This window comes from Otolemur garnettii, unplaced genomic scaffold (assembly GCF_000181295.1).
Source record: "Otolemur garnettii isolate 467f Iridium unplaced genomic scaffold, OtoGar3 scaffold00192, whole genome shotgun sequence".
Lineage (NCBI taxonomy): Eukaryota > Metazoa > Chordata > Mammalia > Primates > Galagidae > Otolemur > Otolemur garnettii.
The window spans coordinates 2,672,568-2,682,042 of record NW_003852587.1 but is presented as its reverse complement, the minus strand read 5'-3'; the positions used below and the strand labels follow the sequence as shown (position 1 = coordinate 2,682,042).

General features: G+C 43.3%; 1 pseudogene; it reads right to left on the bottom strand.

The window, feature by feature from the left end:
- Window positions 1-3,744: 3,744 nt before the first annotated feature.
- LOC100966210 lies at window positions 3,745-4,059 on the bottom strand (annotated as a pseudogene).
- Window positions 4,060-9,475: the final 5,416 nt, after the last annotated feature.

Below are 9,475 nucleotides of genomic sequence, written 5' to 3'. Positions count from 1 at the left end.
AAAAAAAAAAAAAAAAAAAAAAAAAAGGAGGGACTTGTAACCATGAGACCAGCTCAAACTGATTAACCACTACTTAAGTTGTTACAAGTAAAGAGGAACCAAAACTGCATGTGTGTGTGCCATAGAAAGGGCATTACCCTCCTAACTGTTAATACCACCAGCCTGGCAATCTGGCTACATCAGCATCCCCAGGGACTAGTTAGAAAGGTTATAAAAGCTTGACCCCATCTCCAGATCAGCAGATAGAGTTGTGTATTGCCTCCTATTTCCTTACCAGTTGACTAGCAATAAAGCTTTTTTCTTGTTTTTTGTTTTTCTTTTTGTTTTGAGACTAAGTCTCAAAAGGTGAGACTTTGTCACCCTGGGTAGAGTGCCTTGGCAGGTCACTGTACCTCACAGCAACCTCAAACTCCTGGGTTTAAGTGATCCTTTTGCCTCATGCTCCCAAGTATCTGGGGCTACAGGTATGTGCCACCATGTCTGGTTAGGTTTTTTTTTTTTCTTTTCTTTTTAGAAGAGACAGGGGTCTTACTCCTGCTCAGGCTGGTCTTGAACTTCTGAGCTCAAGCAATCCATCTGCCTTGGCCTCTCAGAGCTAGTATTACAGGTGTGAGCCACTGCACCTGGCCAGTAATAAAGCTTTTAAAAGTTGATGCCATCATACTGGCTTCTATGTTTGTAGGGTAGCAAGCCTATTACTTGGTAGCAAGACTGTTTATTTTTCCTAAGTTCCTAAGTTCTTGGTCTTAACTCAATCAGCCTAAGATATAGCAATACTCCCCTCCATTTTCTGGGGAGTCTTTGCATGCTTGCTCATCTTTGACAGTAGAAATGGACTCAAATTTCAGTCATATTCAAATGTCAGTGACTTTCAAGTGTAACTTGTATTTGGCCCTGAAGTTAGTTGGCCAAAATTAATAGTATGGGGCTTTCCTTAATTAAATCATAAAAATCAGTAACAAAGGACTTTCTCATTGTTATCAAGAGATTACCTTTTTCTTAATGTCAGCTGTTTTCACTGGAAGGTTCCTGCTGCTGTAGAATAAGTAGACTATCTAGTTCTTTCTATTCTGGCTAACCGAACCTTTTCTATACTCTTGCTCAGTCACTTGCCTCTATAACTTTTCCCTAACCTAACTTTTATTCACATGAGTTTGCCTTTCTCGTATGATTAAGGGTCAAGAAAGTTTTTTCCTGTTTCATCATTTGTAAATTACAAATGACCTTAGTTTTTCCTGCTTGTAGCACTACTAGAATTTCTTAGACCTAATGAGAGCTGAAGAAAGACTTCATTTTATGAAAACACATGGTAGACAAATCATAGGCAGTGGAAATGCCTTGCTTAGATGTGATACTGAAAAAATTAGCTTACACGGAGAAAGAAAAAATCTGCCTTGCCATTCATCAAGGTTGGTATGATAGATACAGATGCCAATATCAGGGAAGAATATTTCTTCTCAAGTCACTGTAGTTGTAAAGTCTCACGTGCGTCACCATCTTTGAGCAACTACTGTATGTTTTTACTGAGAAACTTGTTCTCTAAAATCACACTCTCAGGAACTCAAGTCCTTGAAATTAAATTAGTAACATGAAATTCCTTAGTTTGCCTAGAGGATCTGAGTCACTGACAGAGAAGATACCTGGGGTTCCCAACTCAGGAGCAGATGAAGGGTTTCTCTGTACAATGTTCCACATCTATCTCAGCTTTGTAATCCCTATGGACACAGGAGCTTGAGGCTACTTTGCAGTCTAGTTTTGAAGTTGACCCCTTTAAATACTGTCCTACCTGCTTTGCTTCAAGCCCATCATTTATCTAAACTCTTCCTCCAAATCCTACAATAACCACATTCTCCTTTGGTGAGTTGCTCCATAATTCATTTAATGGGTTGGTTAGTTTTTTATGCGAAGTTGTTCATTCAAAAAGAACCAGTGTCAACTTTCTGAGGGGAAAGAGCTGAGTTTGTTGGATATTGTTTTCTAAGTTGCCCATCCCCATACACAACTAGCTCAGTCTTCCGACTGAGAAGAAGGAAGAAGATTATGCTGGCTTCTAAATATAGGTTTCTCTTGGGAAATGGAATTCAAAAAACTGCTCAGTCTTGGCCATAACCTGATAAGGATCTTCAGTAATTGAATGGGTTAATCTTTGAAGACAGCTTTGCTCTTGACATAGAGGACTTATATAAAGAAGCTTGGCCTGACTTTTTTTCATTTTGATCCAAAAGCCTTACAGTATTTCCTTGACCACACAGTATTTGTTTTTTTGTTTTTTGTTTTTGTTTTTTGATACAGAGCCTCAAGCTGTTGCCCTTGGTAGAGTACCGTGGTATCACAGCTCACAACAACCTCCAACTCCTGGGCTCAAGTGATTCTCCCGCCTCAGCCTCCCAAGTAGCTGAGACTACAGGCACCTGCCACAACACCTGGCTATTTTTGGTTGCAGTCGTCACTGTTGTTTGGCAGGCCTGGGCTGAGCCACCACCACACATTATTTGTTCCCCCAGCCCTGTGACTGTTAAAAGCTGAAGTTTACTGGCTCAGCACCCATAGCTCAGCAGCTAGGGCACCAGCCACATACACCAGAGCTGGCAGGTTTGAATCCAGCCTGGACTTGCCAAACAACAATGACAACCAAAAAATAGCGGGGTATTGTGGCAGGCACTTGTAGTCTTAGTTACTTTGGAGGCTGAGGCAAGAGAATCATTTAAGCCCAAGAATTGGAGGTTGCTGTGATCTGTGACACCACAGTACTCTACAGCACACACACACAAAAAAGCTGAAGTTTACTGCTGGCAATCCCTTTGCTCTTCTATCTCTGTCTGCCTTGTTTCTCATCTTAAGTTTCTAGTTTGTGTGTAGACATAACTACTTTTCCTATTGACTATTTGTCTTTCTAAAAGACTGATTCAGACTTTGCTTTTCATCCCCACAAGTGATTTCTACCTCTTAAATGTCTGCATACTATTACAAAATGCCTAAGCAGGTTTGGTGCCTATGGCTCAAGCAGCTAAGGTGCAGCCACATATACCTGAGCTGGCAGGTTTGAATCCAGCCTGGACCCACCAAACAACAATGATGGCTGCAACCAAAAAATAGCCAGCCGTTGTGGCAGGTGCCTATAATCCCACCTACTTGGGAGATGGAGGCAGGAGACTCGCTTGAGCCCAGGAGTTGGAGGTTGCTGTGAACTGTGATGCCACGGCACTCTACCCAGGGTGACAGCTTGAGACTCTGTCTCAGAAAAACCCCAAACAAATAAAATAAAATGACTACCCATGTATAATATGCATCCTTACAGTACTACCCATGTATAATATACACCCTTATTTTTACCTGAAAATTTGAGTAAAGCAATGCACATTATACACAGCAAAATGTGGGATATTTTTGGAAGACTGAAAAAGAATTACCTTGTATGAGAGAATCTTGTGTGGTCCTAGATGTCTATTTCACTGACAAAAAGCAGTGAATAATTATAGAAAGAGTTGTGTTCAAATGTGGACACCATAATTATCTAAGTAGTAAACTACTCAAAGATAATACCAGCATTAATGCTGCTGCTAACAGAGAAGAAAACTGCAGGGATGAGTTAATGCACTGAGAGTCATATTGATGCATAACCCCCCTGCATAGAATGCTCAAAAAAAAAAAAAACCCTCAATACACGAATTCTGAAATGCTATCAGTTGCTCACTTCAAGCAATTCTTCACTTTACTGAGAATTTTCTTCTTAGGGCATTTGGGTTATCTGCTCTCAAGTGAAGAGGTGATACCTTCAGACTTTTCGTGATTACTTTGTTCAACTTCACACAAGCAGACATCAATAGGCCCATTGGTACTCCTTATGTGTACTGTAATAGAATCTTCTTTGGGAACTGGAACATCCAATCTAGTTTCTGCTGGAGCTTTAACAACAATAACAATCTGTTTATGGAAGATTGGAATGCTGTGAATATCCTGGTATGTTACATATGGCAGCCTTTCATTTTCTATGTCATTTGTTAAGTCAAATAACTGCTGAGCACAATCCTTAATTAACTCATTCAAAGTATCCTCCATTGCTGTTAAGTTAGAAAGTTCCTCCTGTAGCTTCTTTTGTTGGGGTACTTCTCCAAATTGTTGAAATCAGATCCCATCTACTTAATATGGCTCTTATATTTTTCAAGTATGTCGATTTCACCTAAGATATTGGTGATATCATTTTGTTTTTGTACTCCCAGTTTTGTGGCAACCTTGTTTAAGTCAAAAATACCCCCAGATGGGGGGCACCTGTGGCTCAGTAGGTAGGGCGCTGGCCCCATATACCAAGGGTGGCATGTTCAAACCCAGCCCTGGCCAAACTGCAACAACAAGTAGCCGGGTGTTGTGGCAGGTGCCTGTGGTCCCAGCTACTCGAGTGGCTGAGGCAAGAGAAATCGCCTAAGCCCAGGAGTTGGAGGTTGTGAGCTGTGATGCCACCGCACTGTACTGAGAGCAACAAAGTGAGACTGTCTCTAAAAAAAAAAAAAAAAAAAAAAGAATACCCCCAGAACTAGATCTGACAAAATCTACTAAATTTACTAGTTAAATAAGCCAATGATACATCAAATTAGGTCTCTTGACTAAATTTTAGAGTTTTTCTCCTGGATGCATATTGTACATTATCTTCTAAATTAATTCTCATTTTTTTTTTTGAGACAGATTCTTACTTTGTCACCCACCCTAGAGTGCAGTGGCATCTCAGAGCTCACAGCAAATTCCAGCTCTTGGGCTTAAGTGATTCTTTTGCCTCAGTCTCCCAAGCAGCTGGGATTATAGGCATCTGCTACAACGCCTGGCTATTTTTTTTTGTTTGTTTGTTTTAGTTGTCGTTGTTGTTTAGCAGGCCCAGGTGGGATTCCAACTCCCCAGCCTTGGTGCATGTGGCTGGCGCCATAACCAACTGTGCAATGGGTGCTGAGCCTTAATCTTTTTTTTTTTTTTTGCAGTTTTTGGCCAGGGGCCGGGTTTGAACCCACCACCTCTGGTATATGGGGCTGGCGCCCTACTCCTTGAGCCATAGGTGCTGCCTTTTAAGCCTTACTTTTAATGGCTGTAGGCTCTGCCCCTTGACTGGCTCCCCACACAGATCATGCACTATCTCAGGCAAGTGCAGGCTAGGGAATTTCATCACTAGCTGCTGCTGATTCACGTTGCCCAGCCCCCACAGCTGCGCCACGTTGCACGTTGCACGTGGCGAGCGCACCACCCCCAACACACTGATTTCCGGTGTTTAAGCCCGAGAGAGTCCGCAGCTTGCTGGGAGATGCTAGCCCGCTCGTCACAGCCTGAGGCCTCAGAAGCGTCCCAAGGGTGAGTCGCGGAGAGCAAGGCAGCCAGCCACTCTCAGGATCCAAGCCCTCCACCTTCCCGAGTGCTGTAGTGTCACCTATCAGTTTTATTTATTTATTTTTACTGTAAGCATACATAGGATTAGGTTAAATTGTGAGGTAAAGTGCAAGTTGTAGTCCAGCCCTTCACCCAGGAGGTGTGCCATACACCCCCACGTTATGCTCCTCAGGTGAAAGCTTACTAAGTCCTTTCCCTTCTCTCCTCTCCCCCCTTCTTGAATTTAATTGTATTTTTCTCTCAATGTGGGCGTGTGGTTGTTTATCTACTAGTTTCATATTAGTATTGAATACATTGGGTGCTTGCTTTTCCATTCTTGGGATGTTTTACTTAGGGGGATGTTCTCTAAATCCAGGTAAATACAAAACATGTAAAGTCTCCATCTTTTTTATGGCTGAATAATATTCTGTGGCTTACATATACATAGTTTATTTATCCATTATTGAGTTGATGGGCACTTTGGTTGTTTCCACATCTTGGCAATTGTAAATTGAGCTGTGATAAACATTCTAGGGCAAATGTCCTTATGTTAAAATGATTTTTATTCTTCTGGGTAGATACCTAGTAATGAGATTGCAAGATGAAATGGGAAGGTCTGTTTTTAGCTCTTTTAGGATTCTCCATACTTCTTTCCAAAAAGGCTGTATTAGCTTGCAATCCCACCAGCAGTGTAAAAGTGTTCCCTTATCGCCACACCCATACCAGAACCTGCAGCTTTGGGACTTTGTGATGTGGACTGTTCTCACTGAGGTTAGGTGAAATCTCAAGGTGGTTTTGATTTCAATTCTCTGTTGATTAGGGAAAATGCAGTTTTGTTTTAGGAAAGGAGCTCAGCTCAGCTATGGCCATGTTGTGATAGCCCCTGGGGCCTAAAACCAGTGGGGACCACAGGGAACATAAGAGATCTCTTGGGCAAAATAACAGGATGTGGAAAGCCTGGTTACATATGGAGCTGAGGGTGGCTGGTAAGCCAGAGTGATTCCACAGGAAGGCCAAATCCTGCTGGAAGCTGAGGGAGACCTGAAATAGTAAGCTGCAGTGCTTGATGCTGTCTCAAACTCAGATGTAAGAACTTTTAAAGGTAAATGGCTGGTTAAAGTCAAGTTGCCAGATCAGATGGAGGCTAAACTATTCTGTTCACTATGGTAACTAGTCTAAAAATCTAGAAAGTCCTGAATGACAGAGTCTATTGATGTGAGGAGACCAAGTGCCTGGAAGCTTGGGATCTGTAGCTCCCATGATATTGGGGAATAGGCATATCCCCAAAGTGCTGTCCATTTGAGCATGCAGTGGTAGGTATCTGAGGGATAGAAGTTACTGGTGTGGAACTGTTTTAGGGGTGAGCAATTGTTTACTAAAGTAGGTTCATTCATGGCATTTGTGGAAAATAAAATTGCATGAATATTTCTCAGACCCCACTAATGTACTTTATTTAATTGGAAGAGAAAGCAGAGTTCCCTAATGTACTTTAGATGCCTGGGAGTGATGGAGTAGGAGATGTGGATACAGACTGGACGAGCCTTGAGCTTATCCTCTAAATAGGATTAGGATTAGAAATAAGGTGGTTTGGTCCACAGAGTTGTAAAGTTCTACTAATCAAGGAAGTACTGGCTGGAGTAAATGTGGTACTTGTGTTAAGTCTGAAAAATATCTTTGACTCTGTTTACCAGGTAGTATCAGAACAGTCATAGAAAAATTAATACAAAATACAAGGATGTCAGAGCTTGGAAAAGTGCAATTTTTTTTTCTTTTGAGACAGTCTTACTCTGTGCCCTGGGTAGCTCACAGCAACCTCAGACTCTTGGGCTCAAGCAATCCTCTTGCTTCAGCTTCTCAAGTAGCTGGGACTATAGGTGCCTGCCATGACACCTGGATAATTTTTCTATTTTTCATAGCGACAAGGTCTTGCTCTTGCTCAGGTTGTCTCCAACTCCTGAACTCAAGCAATCCACCCACCTTGGCCTCCCAGAGTGCTAGGATTACAGATGTGAGCCATCGTGCCCAGCAAACTGCAAGATTTTCAAGTTCCTACAACTGGTTCTAAGTCAAATTCAGGTGTCACAAGCTTCTCAGAGGTTACCTATTATGTCAGGTTTAATTGTCATGGACCTCTGTATTCTTTTTTTTTTTTTTTTTTTTGAGACGGAGCCTCAAGCTGTCCCCCTGGGCAGAGTGCCATGGCATTACAGCTCACAGCAACCTCCAACTCCCAGGCTCAAGCGAGTCCCCTGCCCCCGCCTCCCAAGCAGCTGGGACCACAGGCGCCCGCCACAACGCCCGGCCATTTCCTGGTTGCAGCCGTCATTGCTGTTTGGCGGGTCCAGGCTGGGGATTCGAACCCGCCACCCTAGGTGCACGTGGCTGGCGCCCTAGCCGGTCGAGCTATAGGCGCCGAGCCAGATCTCTGTATTCTAGGTACCCAAATGAAGAATGATGAACATAAGCCCTCTGGAGCAGAATCTCAGGGGAGTCAATGCCCAGGTAAGCTGCATTTCATTCATGACCTTGGATTTTGTTCTTGCTGTGGGTAGGGATTCATTCATTGCCCAAGCCAGGTCATTTTCCCCAGCTTTAGTAATAGCTGGGGAAAATGAAAGCCCTTTCTAAGGACTGGTAAGGGTGGGATTATCTGAGAAGGATAGCTTACAGAAGATCTGTGGCCTTCAGATATAAATGACCAAAACCAATTAAGGAGTAACCAACACTCCAATCTCAGTCATGTGACAAGTTGAATCTCTATGAGCCAAGTTCTGGAATAATCCCTGCTGCAAGTTAGTGCCAACCCAGTCTGTCTGGCTTCCAACAAGAAGTCTCATTTTGCTATGGGAGTATTAAAGTAATATTAACATTGTAATACTCTAGTCAGGTTTTACTTCTGCAATTACAAGAGATACAAGATGTAATATGTAAAGTAACAAACGTTATTGATATACACTGAGTAACACAATTTTAATACAGTTTTTCGTTTCTTTCCCTTTTTTTTTTTTTTTTGGAAACAGAATCTCAAGCTGTCCCCCTGGGTAGAGTGCCATGGCATGACAGCTCACAGCAACCTCCAACTCTTGGGCTTAACCAGGGGTCCTCAAACTTTTTAAACAGGAGGTCAGTTCACTGTCCCTCAGACTGTTGGAGGGCTGGACTGTGGGCCCCGGGACGAGTAGGCTGCTAAGCAGGACAGGCAGCAGTGGCAAAAACACCCGGCGGGGCCGGATAAATGTCCTAGGTGGGCTACATGTGGCCTGCGGGCTGTAGTTTGAGGACGCCTGGTGAAGCAATTCTCTCACCTCAGCCTCCCAAGTAGCTGGGACTACAGGCACCTGACACAACGCCCGGCTATTTTTGGTTGCAGTTGTCATTGTTGTTTGGCAGGCCTGGGCTGGATTCCAACCCACCAGCTCTTATGTATGTGGCCGGCACCCTAGCTGTTTGAGCTATAGATGCCAAGCCCAGTTTTTTCCTGCACCCTCTGTAGATGGGACTGGTGGCACAGCTGGAAAAAAAAATGACTGGATCTTATGGTAATGCTGACAAGGTTAGTAGCTGTAAGAACCTGAATGCCAAAGCTCACTAAAATAAAATAATCTCTTTATCAGTGGGTTAACTCCACAGAGGTGGTCTTGTGAGATATTGCTCCATCTCTAGCCGGGCCTATCCATCAACAAGTGGCTTACACTTGATGTTGGCCTGTTAGACCAAGGCTTGATTCAAATCTGGTAATTCTCTTTAATAGAGCATCTTGTTGACTTGAAGATGGGTTTACTTATTCACACTTCTCAGAAGGATGAGAGCAGAGCATGAGGATGAGAGGTAGAATATAGGGTCCTACTTGTCGGTGTCTACTACTGGGCCAGGTGCTTCTTAGCAGCAGGGTCAAAAGCTTCCTGGGTCTTGTATGTAGCTGTGTGGCATGCCCTCTCAGTGGGTGCAAGTGTGAACACAGTTGGCTGCAGGGCCCCTTCTCCTTTTCAGTGGAGGTAGGTGGCAAATGTGAATGGAGAGGTGAAGGTAGGTGACCTTGTGTCATTCTCAAGTCTTGAGTTGAGAATGACTGGAGGTCAGCTACTCGGATATGTGCCATTGGGTTGGATCACTCCCTTTTCTACCCCTA